This window comes from Ochlerotatus camptorhynchus, unplaced genomic scaffold, assembly GCF_037179485.1.
Source record: "Ochlerotatus camptorhynchus isolate MF236.1 unplaced genomic scaffold, CSIRO-AGI_Acam_v1.1 ptg000332l, whole genome shotgun sequence".
NCBI lineage: Eukaryota > Metazoa > Arthropoda > Insecta > Diptera > Culicidae > Ochlerotatus > Ochlerotatus camptorhynchus.
The window spans coordinates 299341-315898 of record NW_027040820.1 but is presented as its reverse complement, the minus strand read 5'-3'; the positions used below and the strand labels follow the sequence as shown (position 1 = coordinate 315898).

Below are 16558 nucleotides of genomic sequence, written 5' to 3'. Positions count from 1 at the left end.
GTAGATGCGCTCGACCTAAGACAGGACAGGACATCTGGCTTCTTTTTAATTCTTATTCGCAAGTTCTTCATTCGTCTGTTGAACATTATCTATGCTAAATCAATAGAAATAGTTCTGACCATAATTTTGCACACATTAAAAAAAATAAAATTATACATGATTCAAATCTATTCCCCAGTTGTCTCCCCCTAGCGCTTGACCTCCGGAAGAACTAAATCGTCGCTCTCAAGCTCGTGTGCTCAACTAGCCGCGGCTGACGCAAGATGCGAACCGTCGAAATAAACAACACTAGGTATAGGTCGGTACCTAGGTCTTCCGAACTTTCACACATGTTCTCTTTCTCTCGCGCAGAAACTCTCGTCTCGGTTCTCTGGGGAAATTTTTGCGTGATTCTGTCGGCCGGTCTTTAGTCAGTCGTCGTCCACCCGCAAGGAAACATTTAATTTTAATTTTAAGTCACTCACTCACTTAGAATATTTATCTGCGACCAACATCGAAGTTAAGTCATACTTATTTTTAATTGAAACTAATTTAACGCGAACGCAGTGTGTCGTAATCGAACAATTTCTGATAACAATGCGAATTTGATTAACGCACGGTGGAAATCGGCGGAAATAGTTCGGAGAAAACGAATTGAAGGGATTAATGTGATAATCTCCGGAATCGCAACGAAAAAGCAAGAACACAGATTTAAACAAAATATTGCACGAGTTTATAATTTACACACAAAAAAATATCGAACCCCAGTTTGGCTGTGTTTAAGTTTCCTAAGTTACCCCGAAATTCAACGAAATAATCCCATCCGAGTTACTTTAATTTTATCCATATTTAGTATCAAAGCCAAAGTGTTCGGAAATCACCCGATCAAAAATCGAAACAGAAAGTGCGAGTGGAAAACCGTGGGCGGAATTTTGAATTTTCCCCCTGAAAGAAGAAGTCAGTGGAGCGATAAAATACCATACATATTCGAGCAAATCACAATCACAACAGTAGTGAGCAAAGTTGAATAGGGGCGACAAAAATAGAGTGCTGCAAAAGTGTTGAAGTGTGTAAGCCGATCCGCTAATTCGCTCCCAACTGCCGCTCGACCGGACGGCAGTCTACTAATCATCGAGGGAACAAGAGCGTGGCATCATCACCCTGCTGTGTACGGCTGGTGTTGAAACGTGCCGTTCAATTTACGAACTGATAGCGGATCCTATGTGGTCCACCGTATATAGTACCGATCGGCTTGGATGACACAAAATAAGATAAAAAAGGTATTTTGATAAATAAATAATCAGGGATTATCTGGGATCTAGGTGGTTGACTAGTAGCAGAGCCAATATTTGCTTTATGAGAGATGAATTTGTTGTCTACGGAGTTTAAACTTATTTCCAAGATCCGAAGTATAGCTTCGCAATGGTGATAAGAGTCGCCAAATAAGCTAATTGCTTTATGATTAATGTTTGCTTGTGGTGTTTCTGAGAATTTTGTTTTCAATTACTAATACAACAGCCCTGGATAGATACAGTATTTTATTTGAACATCGTGAAAAGGGAGGATTGGGCATAAACGTGCTAAATAATATTTGAAGTAAGCATGCACTGAATACAAAATTAAAGTTTTCTCCAAGCTCGCAAATTGTTGACTTAATTTAGTGATATTTGATGAATACATGTTTCGGTATGGTCTGAGTCTGAATCATATCATAGATCTTTTTCACGGCTATTACTTCTCAATTGGAATTTTAACGCCAGCTCTCGACGTTGTTTTCTCCAATCACTTCCACAGTTGTTAATCGGGAGCATTCTATGTGCATACGATTTCTCCATTCCTATCTATCCGTGCGACATCCGTCTGACTCATACAGTTTTTTCCTTTTTGTATGAAGCATCTTCTATGGCTTTATTAGGTCCCTACTGGGACTTTACGCCAGCTATCAACTTTGTATTCTTTGAACACTTCCAGAGTTGTTAATCGAGAGCTTTGTGAGCCAGTACCATTTTTGAATTAGTATTATTGTGTGGCAAGTGCAATCATACTCCATACCCCGTTGAAGTCGAGACGTTTTTTAACACGAATTCCTAGACCTTGCTTTATAAATCTAACCCAGCAGCCTCCACCATGGGCTTGCATTATAGTTGCGCCTTTACCGACTGAGCTAAGAGTGGCCCCAATATATGTAGGTCTGTATCTGAATGTCCATGCCATACATTTTGGTTTATGGCAAATTCTAGCTAGGGATCACTCGGAACGTGCCCAATGTGACTTTTGGCGCATTAACTGGCCGTAAATAATCAAATACTTGAATTTTGATGTGATTTGATGTGACTATAGTTTACTTCAGATTTAGGTTTCATTCCCGGTGATACCCGGAGCATGTGTGGCCAATGTTAACCTTTGTCAAAGACTTCGACCTGTACTTGGTGGACTGTATGTGAAATCCCAACATCACAGGGTTACCGATTAGCTGGTTTGGAGTCCTTGAGCGATTGATAGTATCGCTGGTGCACCATTGTAACCCTTTCTTCATTGTGATTTTGTTGTGTAGTAGTCAAATTCCATTCGTTGTAACATAATTTAATCACATGTTCACTTTGGGCTGTGTCATTCCACCGAAGGACGTTTCTCCAAAGAACATTTCGCCGAAGGACATTTTGCTATATGGGTCATTTCGGCGAATGGGCAATATTTATAGGAAGGAAGCATTCCTATAAATATTGAATATTTAGAAAATAACGAAATCAGTACAAATCGAATGAGTTGTTCATGTTAAAAAGAAGGAGGAATGATTGATTTTTCAAAAATTTCTGAAATCAGCACAACTTGAAAGAACTGGTCATGTTAAAAGAATGAAACATTTCTACAAATGTACAACATTGATTATTTAATAATTTCACAAATCCCTACAACTCGAACGAGCTGCTCATGTTCAAAAGAAGGAAGCATAACTATAAATCAAAAATATCTATTACAGTCAAGATTCCTATAGTGCGGATTCGTTCTTGCTGGATTGCTCTAGTACTGATGCCACTGGATTCCTATAGTACGGTCGATCCGGCATTAACGAATACACGTACCATATGAGATTTCAGCTAATTGGGACCAAACACTGATTGTACTACAATTTGAAGAGATAACTTCCAGATGTATGTGGAGAAGTTGTTAAGCAGATATTTGACCACCTTTTGGGAAGAATCAGTTTCCAGTAGGAGACAAGTCTGGTCCAGTGGAAGATCCGGAACATCCGTAAAAATGGTCTGTTTGTGCAATGTCATCTACATGTACAACTACCCTACCCACTGTAGCTACTATACAAAGAAATATAGAAAACAATATAGTATCTCGAATACCTCCGCCATGGCAGGACGGTCAAGCAAACTGTGTGTTTTATTTATTTCCATCTCCGTACCTATCACAACGATCATAAACACAACGTAGGGATCCCGCCCGTGCGCGATCATGGTCAATTCATGAAACTGATCCTGTAGCTCTGTGGTTTTTTATAAACCTTTCATAGACGTCTTATCAGAATGAATTTGAAATTGTGGCCAGCAAATGAACCCTGGGGACCACGGGATAGTTCACCTGAAGATACGGAACATCCGTAAAAGTGATCGATTCGTGAAAGTGAACCTAGAGCTCCTCTTTTTTTTTAAAACCACTCATAAACGTCTTGCCAGCTGAAGTAATGCCCTAAAATTTGGTGAAAAGTGTAAGCTGATAACTTGCTTCAAAAAAAGTTTATATTTTTTTTGGATTTTTAAAAAAATAACGAAACTGATTTTTTTTTGTAAAATAGTAATTTAGTTAGATTTTACGCAGACATTTTGAAAAAATTTGCTCCTAGAAACTTTTTTTCCCAAGTCCAGGTTTTCTCGAATGTAAAAAAATAATAATCATGTATTTTTTAATCTTTTTTACCATTTTGAAATGTAAGTCGCAATGTCCAGTAACAACATGTTTTTTTTCCATGAATGTATATTAAATAACAAACAATTTATTCTCAGATATGGTGGTATTATTGGTATTGGTGAGATAAGAAACAATATTTGAATACATTGTATATTTTGGGTTTATCATTAGAATGAGAGAATATTTAAATAATTTCAACTGCTTCTCAGATGTCATTTTGATCAGATCAATCATTTTCATGTCATGATCTTTTTTTCTTGATTTGTTTTCCGTCAATCTTGTTTTCCATGCAGAGCACCAAATGCTACCAACGCCAGAGAGGCAGCTCCCACACCTGGACCCTACCTATATACCCATCAACTCATGAACCGGGGACCAACGGCTTTACTTCCCTTCCGAAGGAAGGCGTGATCAGAGATGTTATGCCTCAGAACATCCCGGCGGCGCCAACTGGGATTGAACCCATACCTGCTGGGGTGAGATGTTATAACGCTAACCACTACACCACCGGCGCCTGCGATCATGATTTTTTGTTAAAATATAATCAATTTTTTGAATACGCCCTTTTCAAAAGTTGCCCCTAAAATATACTATTAGATGAAAAATGCAATCATTGGTAGCTGTGTTTTATTCAAATTGGAATGGGCCGAGACAAAATTGACATTTTTTTAGCATTTTGGGCTGGAAATGCTCTATTGCGTGAGGATTAGTGATCTGACAGTGAGAATAGCGATAAAAAAACGCACTTTTTGGCTGGTGAAAAAGCGTGCATAACAAAATTCGCACTTAAAAATGGGATTACACATGTGTGCGTGTTATAATCGTGAGAAAAGTCAATTTAATGTAAAAGAAATGTCATCGGAAAAATTTCCCGAGCGAATTCCCGTGTCAAATCCCACGCAAAACCCCATGACCCGTATTCCGAAGTGTAAACCATATTGGATTTCGTAAAATTCAAACAATGCTGCATTTAAAATTTTAATACTTTCGCAGAGTTCAGGGGTTTTTTGAGTTCTCGTGCAGGAGAAAGTAACTAATGAATACCTTATTCTGACCTGATACCAAAATTTGGTATTGATCAGCATGACATAAGAGGTAAAATACCAAAGAATAATACCAAAAAATTACATACAAAATACATTGCGAATAACAAAAATTGATATTTGTATACCAAAAGAATACCTGTGTGGTATTGTTTTGGAATTGCAATTGCATAATTTGATATTGGAATGGTAGTGTGGGAACATATTTTTGGTATTTTACCACTTATATCATGCTCATCCATACCAATTTAAGGTTTCGAGATATTCGTTCCTGCTCAGGTTCTCGTGCAGGAACCGATAGCTAATCGATAACAAATGAATATCTTAATGTGGTATGACACAAGATTTCGGTATGCTTGTGGTATAAAACCTTGTTTTGTTATTATTCAGTTATCAAAATATTTTGTACAATATCAAATAACAAAATGTGATCTTTCAGTTTTTAGACAAAATCACCTAAAAGAGTTATTGAATTGGTATTATAAGACCTTCAAAATAATAAAGTATGGTATTCTGGCATCTAAAAAAGTGTCTGTTATCCGTTTGTTATTGTAATAACTAAATTATTTATTAGTTCGTTATTCGTACATTTTTGAGGTATTATTTTTGGTATTTTACCTCTTATGTCAGCCTCACTAAAACCATATTTAGTTATGCTATTTTCCTGGATTTGGTATTAATAAGTAATTTTTTCCTGCTCGGGAATTCCTGGTCTTCAAGAGCAGGAACAAATATCTCGATACCTTAAATTGGTATGGATGAGCATGACATAAGAGGTAAAATACCAAAAAAATGGTCCCACAATACCATGCCAATACCAAATTATGATAATGCAATACCGAAACAATACCACACAGGTATTCTTTTGGTATACAAATATATATTTTTTGTTTTTTTACAAACTATTTAGCATTCAATTTTTTGGTATTATTCTTTGGTATTTTATCTCTTATGTCATGCTGATCAATACCAAATTTTGGTATCAGATCAGAATGTAGTATTGATTAGTTATTTTCTCCTGCTCGGCTGAACACATTCTTGGCAGCAAAAGGTTGACAGGACGTGTTTGAATTACTGTCGGAAGAATGTTTAAGTTTCTGGTACTTTAATTAAAATTTAAATCAAAAGTGAGATTACTGACTATGGGAGTGAGAATTTTCTTACGCATTCTTCACAATGTAAAATTTTCTCACATCGCAGTAAAAATGCCATCTAGGAAATTAATTTTATAGCATTAGCCACGCGTCGTTGTAGAGCATAACCACCACCTCTGTAGCGTGGAATATCTTTCTCTCCACAATGAGCGTCTGCATAAAGTCACTAGCATTTCCCGCTCTATAGGGCAATAAAATTCTACTATTTATTTGAAAGTATGGTACCCGGTAGTGTGTCACGTCATCCGCGTCGTCTCGTCAGTAGTTTCTGTTCTCCATCGGTGAAAGGCATCCGTCATGATAATGACCAATTAATTTCAATTCTGCGCGCATACCTTGAGTGCAGGCCAGAACGATGAAGATGACGACGAATCAGCAGATTCTGCTCAAGTGGCCTTTTGAATTGGCGGGGTCACAAGTGGGTAACTGCCATTCGGTTGGTCGTTTCGTTACGCGTTTTATTGACGTGCACTCACATATGTGGTGAAGGCGCACCAGAAGGCCACGCATCTTGAAGGGATTCTTCCAAGTATGCACCACCAGCACCTTGGTAATAAAACCGATAAGTCAATGAGAGAAGATCTGTGGTGGGATATGCGCTTATGGGTTTTTCGTTACATTGGTTGTGCAATCGAGGAAGTTAGGTGTAGATTTATGGATAGGTTTACGTTTCACGGGAGCTTTAAACGTCTTGGTCTTGGATGTTTTATTTCAGAATTCAATATCCTTGTGTCGTTCTAAAAAAAAATGCCGAGAATAAGAATATCTAGATCATCTTTAATTGAACGGATTTTTGATAAACCTGCTTCAACCAATTGATACCACACTAATTGATGAGCTGTTGTATGCGCTTGAAAATACGACATAGTAGAGATAGACGCAGAAAAACATCATTCATCATCTGCTCGCAGTAAACTAGAGCTCCGAGCAACACACCCTGCTTTTTCCGCGGTTGGTTTCTTCTAATATGACGTCAGAAAATGACACAAAATTCACGTTTATGTGCACGACCATTGTTGTCAGTGTGCCAACTCTACAACCCCTTACGGCCTGCCATATTGATAGGTAGTGGTCGTGAAACAATTTTCGTTTCATCGTGTTGTTAACTTCACACCATCTCTCGTCAGCCAAATTACCGACCACGCACGGCTCACGGTCAGTTTTCTCGTGTGTGTTGTGACTGTGCATTTTTTTCTCAATCCCTTCCCTGTGCTTCCAGTTTTCTACAGTAGCGTGGCAAAAATCCAACATCACGCGCCCGGGTAAATGGAAATAAATCATCAAATTTTCCTCCCTCGCGAAAATATAAAATTTTATGAATAAGAGGAAGAGCAGCTCCCGCCTGCAGCCGGCATGCCGGCATGATCTAATCGTAAATATTTATACTTTCTATTTCGAACTTTGCATCCGTAGTTGGGTGGAAGTTTGAGTGATTTGGGTTCCATCTTGATGTGGTCGTTTCAAATATGGGAAGATGGAGTAATTATTGCTTACTGTAAATGGAAATTGACCGACGCCACACTCAGAACTCCATTAAAAAAAATATTCATATGTCGGCAGCCTTGAACGAATGGGAGGAGAATAAAGTCTTTTCCGCACTTAAAATAGTAGCCACAGACAGCGTCTGTTACAGACATTCACCCAAGAAAAGTCTAGTGACGTGGATGAAATCGAGATGCAGAAACGGAAAATGAGTCCTATATTAAATATTCCGAAAATACGCAGTAAGCGAGTCAACTTTTTGCAACAAAGAAATATGTAGTTGAGATTTATATTGTGTGAATTCGTTTAACGTGAATTCCTGTAACGCACACTTTGAAATAACTATTTCTACACGTGACGCAATTTATCTTTGATGTAAATCATGAAACGAAGCAGAATAGATATTCAACTATAACCACCAACATTCTTCAGGACTCGTTATGTTGTCCACACATGTTTCAAGTCTGTAATCAAGGGCGTAACCAGGTTTCTTTTTTTTTTTTTAATACGATGGATGATTTGGCCGAATGCCATTTGGCTTAGTTAAGGGGGCTGCGCCCATATGGGTACGCCTATGTCTATAATCTGACTAAAAAATACCTAAAACCCTATTAAAAACCGGCATTAAGGGAAAGCTAACAGTCCCGAACACAAAAATTACGCTTTGTTTTTTTCTAAAAATATTGGAAGAAATATAAAAAAAATAAAACTTGTATTTCATTTCACACAAACTGGCAACTTGCAAGAAATTTTACTTACAAAGATGGACGGTTGCATACAGCATTTGCAACATTTCATGAAATGTCTCTGAACTTTTCACGATTTATAATGTAAACATGTATGATATGTGGCAAGCTTAGCACTAGTGCTGAAGATTTTTTCCCCTTTTAAATTTGAAATAAATGTGCATGGTTTTATTTGCAAAGATAGTTAATGTTCCTAATGTCGGTCTAACTGTCCCTAATATTGGACCCTTACATAAATTTTGAAGGATAGCATTTTTTGACAATTTTACTCTAGGAACCAAAACATGGATAGTTTACTATCCAGATGGTGCATTGTTCTAAGAAACATCTAAAAATATGAGATTTTTATGAATGAGCCCAATCTTTAGAACCATAGGTCCAAATTATAGCCATTTACCTTACCTGTATCAAATATTTTAACATTGTTTTACTAGCGACCTCTGTTGTAAAAATCGACCAAGTTGGTAATCCATTGCATGGTGTGTGAATGAAGGCAAGCGGTGTGAGTCGCCCTCAGTTCGCAAAACAGTCAGGTTCAATGAGTCATTTTCATATGAATAAGAACTGCCATCTGCCTCATCATTCACTGCCTTGTGATAGTCTGAATGATTTAGAGGTAAACGAGTCACTGACAGCCGAGCACTCAGCCAGTAGCTCAGTCAGAACGTTGGTACCCAATCCTTTTTTGGAATGACTGAGCGTATATTTTCTATGGAAAAATACCTCAATTTCATGGTGTGTGAGCGAAGGCAAGCGGCGTGAGTCGCCTGTTCGTGAGTGGCTGAATGTTTTTGTTAGCTTCGTTGCCTCGTCCTTTACCATTTGGTACAAACGGTCTGGACAGAGCAATTAATTGAATAGTGTAGTGCTTTCACTTTGTGCTGCTGGAATGTGATGGAATGTTTTTTTTTATTAATTAATTTATTTGTACAGGCTCAATTGAAAAATCTTTACAGAGCCAAGTTATCATTTGCGTTATACATAATTGATGTCTTAAATCTAGATTTAAAGGAACTGAACCGATTACTCGCGGTCATCTCGAGGTTAGTAGAGATTTACAGTTTTATGGATGGGGAGAGGGAGGAGGAGGTTTGAGTTATGATTTACGATACAAATATTTCATTATTCCTAAAAAATGAACTTATTCCTATTAAATTTGGTATCCACAGTGTAATTATACAATTATTACAGAAGCAAACATTAAAAAAAAACCCACACGAACAAAACAAAAACTAAACACAAGGTTAGTCAAACTTACAATCTAAGGTTAATATTCTTAAAGAAAACATATATAAGTTTCATAAACTCCAGATCGCGTCTACCCAAAATATCTCGAACTGGAACATTAGGTTGTCTACCTCGAGCCCGAAGGGAATCGTACAGTTCAGATCTGACTCCGCGATGCTCAGCACAAGACCAAATAATGTGATCGGCGTCCTGGTAACCTTGTCCACATTCACATAGATTGCTGTCAGACACATCATACGAATGAAGTCTCGACCCACATCCAACCCCTTGAACCAAGGACTCTTCGACACCTTAGGGATGATCGAATATAGCCATCGTCCCAAACTTCCTTCGCTCCATTTATTCAGCCAGCTGACGAGTGACTGTTGACGATAAATGAAGAAAAATTCTTCGTAGGCGATTTGTCGATCGTAAATATCGCCTTCCATATCGCCCACCCTAGCAAGTGAGTCCGCCATCTTATTGCCCGGAATCGAGCAATGAAATGGGACCCATGCAAAGATCTTAAAGATAAAGCACTTAGAAACTCTCGTATTTTCATGAAAAAATACGAGGAGTGCTTTACCGGCCTCGTAGAGCGCATAGCCTCGACAGAACTGAGACTATCCGTAAAAATAAAATAGTGATCTGGTGGAAGTGAGGCGATCGTTTCTAGCGTATAGTATATAGCCGCCAGCTCAGCAATATATACGGAACAGGGAGCTTGAAGCATTCGAGAGGCGCTATGAAATTCGTTATAAATACCAAAACCAGCGGACGCCTCCATTAATGATCCATCTGTGAAGAACGATCTTGCGGAATCAACTTGGCCAACTTTTGCAGCATACATTGACGGAATAATCATGGAACGATGATGTTCTGGGATCCCACGAATCTCCCGCGTCATAGATAAATCAAAACTAACTGAATTGCCGAAGTCGGAGAAGCATACACGATGAGGATTATGCTGTGAAGGGCTGACATCCAGTGTTATGTACACGTAGTACAATGACATAAAACGAGTTTGAGGGTTCAGCTCAAGAAGCTTTTCAAAGTTTTCGATTACCAGTGGGTTCATAACTTCGCAACGGGTGAGGAGCCTAAGGGACAATTCCGAAAACCGATCCGATAGTCATCCCGCCAACACTTCTAGACTCATCGTATGAGTCGAGTGCATGCATCCTAACGCGATACGAAGATAACGATACTGGATACGTTCCAGTTTGATGATGTGAGTTTTAGCCGCCGACGGGAAACAAAAACTACCGTATTCTAAAACCGATAAAATCGTTGTCCGGTACAACGTAAGAAGATCTTGTGGATGAGCTCCCCACTACGTTCCGGTAATTGTTCGGAGAAAATTGATCCTGTGTTGGCATTTTCGTCTCAGATACTCAATGCGGGATCTCCCGGTGCATTTTGAATCGCACCAGACCCCAAGATATTTGAAGGACATAGAATGAGTGATCGGTTTACCCAAAAGTTGAAGCTTTGGTTGTGCTGGACTATGCTTCCTTGAAAAAACGACCAACTCAGTTTCCTCCGTGGAGAATTCGGTACCTAGCTGAATAGCCCAAGTAGACAAATTGTCTAAGGTATCCTGTAAGGGTCCTTGCAGGTCGACCCCTTTGGGCCCTGTCATAGACACTACGCCGTCATCTGCAAGTTGTCTCAACGTGCAGTTGTCACTTAGACAATTGTCAATTTCTCTGACGTAGAAATTATACAAAAGGGGGCTTAAACATGAGCCCTGGGGGAGACCCATGTAACTAAATCGAGAAGCTGTAGAGTTTCCATGAGAAAAGCTCATATGTTTCTCTGACAGCAAATTGTACAAAAAGTTATTTATTAATGGAGAAAGGCCACAAGCGTGGAGTTTGTCTGAAAGGACTTCAACCGATACTGAATCAAAAGCCCCTTGATATCCAAGAATACAGAAGCCATTTGCTCTTTTTTAGCAAAAGCCAACTGAATTTCTGTGGAAAGAAACGCGAGACAGTCGTTCGTTCCCTTGCCCCTACTGAATCCAAATTGAGTATCTGAGAGTAGGTGGTTCGTCTCAACCCATTTTTCGCGCGAACTTGAGAATCCAACCATCTGAGTACTCCTCGCTCTCGTTGTTCGAAGACCGGTTACGCATCCTTCGAGCCGCGTTCCAAAGCGTATTCATCGACGTTTCGCGTGATAATCCGTCCACGAATTGCCGCCAGTATCCGCGTTTCTTGGCTTTGATGAGGCTCTTGAGTTCGCGTTCAAGAGAAGAGTACGCTTCGAAATTCACGGGTGTTCCACGTTTCCGGAAAAGCTTAAACGCGTCGGACTTTTTACGATAAACTTCAGTGCATTGCTGGTCCCACCAAGGGGAAGGAGGTTTCCTACGGAAAGACGTTCCAGGAACTGGCCGAGTTTGAGCTCGAAGCGCGCTGTCCAAGATCAGATTGGAGAGGAAGTTATATTCCTCCAACGGTGGAAGCCCTTCTACCGACGACACAGCTTCCTGTATCGCGGTCTTGAACGTAGTCCAATCGATATTATGGGTGAGGTCGTACGCGACGTTAACGGATTCCGACAGATTGAACCCACTGGCAATCTTAATTTGGATCGGCAAGTGATCACTACCGTGGGGATCTTGGATCACATTCCACGTGCAATCCAACGAAAATGAGTTAGAGCAAAGTGTGAGGTCTAATTTACTTCCATTTGAGGATGGACCAGCCAAACGTGTTACTTCTCCATTGTTAAGAATCGTCATATTGAAGTTGTCACAGAGGTCATATATCATAGTAGAACGGTTGTCATCATACAGTTCCCCCCAGCCTGTACCGTGGGAATTAAAATCTCCCATAATCAACCGTGGAGCTGGAAGTACTGAACAGTTGTTTTCGATTAACAACTGCTCTAGGAGGAATATAAACAGAAGCAATACAAAGGCTCTTACCTTTAATAATAGCCTGACATGCGACAACCTCAATACCTGTAAATTGTGGAAGATTCACTCTATAGAAGGAATGGCACTTTTTGATCCCCAAAACTACCCCTCCTCCACGCGAAGCCTCACGATCCAGTCGAATAATGTTAAAATCATAAAAAAGGAAGATCTATATCTGAAGAGAGCCAAGTTTCACAAAGAGCAAATGCATCACAATCATTATTGTGAACTAAAAACTTAAAAGAGTCTAATTTTGGAATAAGGCTTCGGCAATTCCACTGTAGAACAGTGATCAAATCCCCGACCTCGTTTGGAAAATTATCCATCGAAGGAAATGATTACTGCAAGGAGGGGCCACTCCTCAATTGTCAATTGCTTCAAAAGGGTCGTCATAGAAGGAAGCATTGCCAGAACAATGCTTTTGAGAGGATCAGAAATATTGAGGTACTTGAGGATATCGTCCACAATTTTATCAAATGAGAACAACCCAGATGAAGAAGGAGCTTCTGTTCTTAAAAATGCGACATCAGGGGTTTTGAATGTCCCCGGGAGAGGTGGAAAATCCTGCGTATAGTCAGTTCTGCGGAACCCAGGAGGAGTAGAAGTCTCTTTTTTTCCACCACTCCTTGATTTGGGCAAGCTGATTTGGGGTTCTTCATTGTCAACTTTCCGCGAACGGATGCGTTTTCGTTTCCGTGCAGAAAAACGGAAAGAAGTTCCCTCCTCAGCCAAGTCAGAGTCAGTCTCATCATCCGACAAAAGAGAGAATGGATTTTTGTCGTTGGTCGATGGCGTGGCCGTCTTAAGCATTTCCGCAAAAGACTGCGGGGAACGTTCCTTGAGTGAGCGTTGTAATTTCTCCCCGCGTTGTTTGTACACCGGGCATGACGAGAGACCATGAGGAGTTCCCTTACAGTACACGCATTTTGGTTCAGTGACTGTGCAGGTGCCATCCTCGTGCTTCTCCCCGCATTTGGAACAGCGTGCCTTGCTGCCACAGTGGGACGCCGTATGTCCCAACTGCTTACAGTTTTGGCAGTTCATGACCCGGGGAACGAACAAGCGCACAGGTAGTCGAAGTTTTCTCAGCTCGATGTAGTGAGGAAGGGCTGAACCAGAAAAGGTCACACGGAACGAGTCTGTGGGGGTAAAACTCTTTTTACCCTCGCTGACAGATACTGAGCCTAGTTTTTAGACATCCAGTATCTTCACCGGGGGAAGCAAACGGTTCTTGAAACGGCCAACCGCCTGCTTCTCCAAGATCTCGGGGGTCAGACTCAACCCATGGGCCAGTCGAGTCATCTGGATAGGCTCGCGATCGGGGTTTTTTCTGAGCCTGACCTTTGCCAGACTGAGACGACGAACCAGGGAAGGCATCATCTGTCTTCTGAGAAGACGTACGTTTTCGACCCTTCTTGCCATCGCGTGGCAAAGAAGTGTCATCTTCCGACAAAACGTCCATTTCGTCTTGCGACAAAATGTCCATTTTGCCGTACTAGTGGGAGCGAAAAACGCTCTACCACTGAAACGATAATTACTCGGACACAATACACGAAAAAAAAACTACAAACACAGAAAAACAAGCTTAAATTTAAATGATGAGCGAAAGAAAGAAACAAGAACAAAAACTTATCTGATAATCCGATACTACTACCACCGATAGTTTACACAGCAGCAGCCGAGCGACGCGCAGCGTGGATGATCTTCGATCCGCGTGTGCGGGTGGTCTTCGTTGGTGTGTGCTTGTATGAGGGTCGGCACTCAGCTGAACACACGATGATAGATGAGCGGTGTAAATGCTGAGGCAGATGCTGACACTCGATGACGATGATCCGTGTGCAGGTATGCGTTACCACACACCGATGGTGCGCAAAATGGTTGGCGAATTGGCTATAGCAAAAACAATTTTCCTTCCGATGATGCCGAAAACACACTTTCTTCTCAGAAAAAACTCACTTTTAGTTAATTATTTAGCTGGGAACTCTAAGCGAGAAAAACTGATAATTTAAATCAAGCGAATAGCGAGAAAACTTTCAAAATAGCGGAGCGCGAACTAAGTCGACCTTACTTCTTGCTAGGACGCAGTGGAGTGTGATGGAAAGTTTTTGTTTACTCTTTTATAGGCCTCTAAAACCCACCATCTTGAAAAAAGGCTCGATGCTGTATATTTCATAATTGTGAATGGCAAGTAGGGTTTCCAAATTTCCCGGGAATCAACTTCCCGGGAAACGGGAAGTCAAATTAAAATTTTCCGGGAATATTCATGGGATCTCGGGAAAGAGAAATAAAACACTTGAAATGAAAATCGAGGGTAAAAATAAACTTTATTAATAAAAAAGGCAGACAAGAAAATGGTGGTTATTCTTTGTCAATACGTTTGAAATCCTTCTACAAAAAAACAAAGAACATTGAGGTGTTTGTCGGAAAGGCGCGATCGGTTTATGCTGCAAATATTTGCAGAAACGGAGAAGACACGGTCACTTTTCGTTGAAGTCGGCTTGATTGTCTTGATGTCACCAAAGAGTCGCTTGAGATTCTTTGACAGTCGCCCGTTGAGTTCAAACAACGTTAGTTCTTTCTGCATTATTTTATTCATGCACAGTTCGAAAAAGTAGTGTAAATTTCTAAATCATCATCCATAAAATGGCAGAAGCTTTCGAAGAAGATGGTTCAGGTTGCTGGTCGGCTGATGCTTGAACCTGACGCTTGCAAGATATGTTGTGCTTCTGATGCAAATGACGCAGCAGTCCGCTCGTTGAAGATCCCTTGCACTTAAAATTTGCAAACACCTAAGTCATTGTGCGTTTTCCACGTCAGAAGGAAGTTTTTTGAAATATCACCAATTATCCGCCATATCTGTAGCTGATTTGTGACAATTCAAATTGATTACAAGAAATACATCAATTCCTATTACGCTTAACACTTTTGTGTTTCAGCTGCAGCAAAACAATAAACTGTATTGAATCCACTGAATTCACCAACTGTAATGGATCAATGGAAACAGACTTATGAATGGAGTCGTGTTCCTCAGCTAATCAATGAAGGGATAATTTAACATATAGAAATCAACATCATCGTATCAAGACGTTATGTTTTCAGGTAGAATGGTCAAGTGTGAGTGCAATCATACTGACTGATAACGTCAGCAGATTTATGGAGTAGTTCGATTTATCGCACTCACAGTCAATTTTTCGAAGATCTTTGCTGAAGATGTATGTTCAACTGACATCAAATTAAAACAACAATTTATAAAAATTATGAACCATTCCGTCTCGCACGCTGAGCCGATCAAGTCGCATCGGTCTCGTTGTACGACACTAGTTTTTGAGTTTTTGAGTTTTTCCCCACGCGAGGGTTTTTTCTCGCCAAAGTTAGTTGGCATAGTGCTTATACAACTAGTGCGCGAGTGAGGAAGCCGTTAACCATACGCCGAGCGCTTTGCTTACGGTCCAGCTTTAATCACCATCATCGCATCATCGCATCATCCCATTGATAGCAACAACGAAAGCACGTTAAATTGCCTACCGAGGCGACCGAGGCATACCAGCTATCAGGTTATCGACCCAACAGCCGTTGGGGCAAACAATAGCCTCGCACCAGTCATCTGCCGCCTCAGTGTAATAGGTATACCGTGTCGCTTTGTTTTCACCAGTATCGCATCTCCCCGCATGGTCCAATATTAGATTAGGTTGGGTCATAATTAGGGTGATTCAAAATTTTGTAAATAGTATATATCTAAAATTTTTTTTTTCTTGGTTTTTTTTTTCTCATACTATTTATAAGTAGAGCATAGTTAGGGTGATCCAAAAACATTTTTTTTTTTTTAGTATATATATATTTTTTTTTTCTTTTTTTGTTTTTTTTTTCCTTCTTTCGTATTACTCTTTATTAGAGTAAAACTATATAATTTTTTTTTGTTTTTTTTTTATTTTCTTATTTTATTTTTTTTTTGCATTTTTTTGATACTATTTGAAATTACTGTAATTATTTGTAAAATATTTATTAAAAACACCATTGAGGCGATATTTAACCGCAATGGATGAAAATGATAAAGGCGGGGGATGGTCGCTTTCCATCTCA

The 16558-nt window shown here is 39.9% G+C and overlaps 1 protein-coding gene across 1 annotated transcript in view; it reads left to right on the top strand.

The window, feature by feature from the left end:
* The first annotated feature begins 419 nt into the window (after positions 1-419).
* LOC135708703 (uncharacterized) overlaps positions 420-16558 on the top strand; it is an 82667-nt gene continuing 66528 nt past the window's right edge. Inside the window, exon 1 of the mRNA XM_065230807.1 lies at positions 420-1259. The gene's annotated coding sequence lies outside the window, so the exon portion shown is untranslated. The remainder of the gene's footprint in view (positions 1260-16558) is intronic.